Source organism: Sarcophilus harrisii, chromosome 4 (genome assembly GCF_902635505.1).
Source record: "Sarcophilus harrisii chromosome 4, mSarHar1.11, whole genome shotgun sequence".
NCBI classification, from domain to species: Eukaryota; Metazoa; Chordata; class Mammalia; order Dasyuromorphia; family Dasyuridae; genus Sarcophilus; species Sarcophilus harrisii.
Genome location: NC_045429.1, coordinates 409,326,258 through 409,328,504, shown reverse-complemented (window position 1 = coordinate 409,328,504; position 2,247 = coordinate 409,326,258).

Here is a 2,247-nt window from a genome sequence, read left to right as displayed (position 1 = left end):
CATGGTACCACATACTCACTAAAACATGCAGAATCCTAGAGAAAGTAGGCTCAGATATAGAAATAACTTATGCCAAAGAGGTAATTCACAGCTGGTTGCTGGAAGCTATTTCCCCCTTTGTAGCATACTTTTGGAATTCCCCCTAGACATGATATACTCTGGAGCAGCTGGGGGGGACATACTCTGAAGCAGCTGGGGGGCACAGTAGATAGAGTGCCAGTTCTGAAATCAGGAAGACATCTTTCTCTGTTCAAATCTGACTTCAGACACTTCCACCATTATATTAAAGAACTATTACAAAGAATTGCCTATTTGATACCAATTGATAATATGGGGAGGAGGGTACACCAGTGAAGGATTTGAGCTATCATGATAGAGAAACAACCTTCCAACTCTTCAGGGCTACCCCAGTCCCTGAGGGAAGATTTAGTAGCTAGATTCTGGGGAAACTAGGCAATACAAGTGGGAACATAATTATAAATTTCTGCTATGTAAATTTCTAAAGGGGAATGACAATTTCTGTTTTCTTATTCCAATAATATTACCTGACACTTAGTACTACTTGACAAAAGCTTATTGATTGATTGAATATTATTTGATCTTGGGCAAATCATTAAAGCCTGTTTTTCCTTGGTTTCCTCCTCTGTAAAATGAGTTGTAGAAGGAAATGACAAAGTATTCTAAGATCTTTACCAAAAAATGGCCCTAAATGAAGTCTTGCAGTTATAGATGAGTGAAATAACTAAAAAATAACAATGTTATGCCTTTCTTCTGGGCTGATTTTAGAGAGCTGAATCATTTCTCATCTCATCTCTTTTAGAGTTCTTCAAATACCAAACAGAACATTTTGTATTTTGTTCTAGTAACAATAAGAAACCTACAAGAGTTTTATGAGCAGGGAGTTATCTATTCAGAGCTGCATTTCAGGTCTTTGAATTTGTCAGATATATGAAGGATGGACTGGAATGTAGGATAGGTTTGGGTCAGAAAGATCAGATCAAGAGGCTATTACAAAAGTTCAGGTAAGAAATTATGACTTGGATTCAAGACAATTCCAATAGACTTGTGATGGAAAGTGCCATCCATATCCAGAAAGAGAACTATGGGGACTGAATATGGATCAAAGCATTGCATTTTCAACTTTTGTTGTTCTTTTTATTTATTTGTTTTTTTTTTCTTTCTCCTGTTTTTTTTTCTCTTTTGATCTGATTTTTCTTGCACAGCATGATAAATAAGGAAATATGTTTTGAAGAATTACACATATTTAATCTGTATCAGATTGCCTTCTCTCTTGGGGGAGAGAGGGAGAAAAAATTTTAATGCAAGTTTTTGCAAAGATGAATGTTGAAAACTATCTTTGAGTTTTATCTCAAGAGTTTTATCTTTTTATTTGAAAAAAAATGCTATTAAAAAAGAAATTATAATCTGAACTAGCCGAACAAAATAGATATATGAGATAGAATAGAATTCATTAAGTATTGGCAAATGATTGGTTATGTAGGATAAGGGAAAATGAAGTGTAAAAAATACTTTGTGGGTTGTGATCCTAGATAACTAGATGAATATTAGTACCTTACAAAGAAATAGGAAAATTAGGAAAAAGGGATATGTTTTAGAAAGAAAATGAGTTCTCTTTCAGATAGGATGAATTTGAAATACTTTAGGACATTCTGTTGGAAATCCTCGATAGGAAGCTGGTGATAAGGGCTTGGAGTTCAGGAATATAACTGACACTAGATATTTATATCTTAGATTTATCTGTATAGATATTATATTCAAATATATAGAAGCTGATGAGATATTCATGACAGGATAAAGAAGAAAAGAAGAGTTCTCAGAGTTTTGACAGATATTGATGGTAAGATAATTCTTCAAAAAGAGTAACAATGAGCAGTCAGATCAGAAGATAAATAAGAAAGAGCAGTGTTATGAAAACCCAGGCAAGACCCTCAAAGCAACTAAAATTTGCATAGACTTTTTCCCTTCAGAAACTACTACTAAGCATATGTTGTTGGTGCTGTTCAGTCTTGTCACTCATATCCAACTGTCCATGACCCTATTTGGAGTTTTCTTGACAAAAACAGTGAGATGGTTTGCTATTCCCCTTCTCAGCTCATTTTACAAGTAAGGAACTGGGCAAACAAGGTTAAGTGACTTGCCACACAACTAGTAAGTATCTGGTCAGGTTTGAATTCAGTAGGAAAAAGCTTGGTACTGTATCTATTGGGCCACTTAAGTGCCCTATGA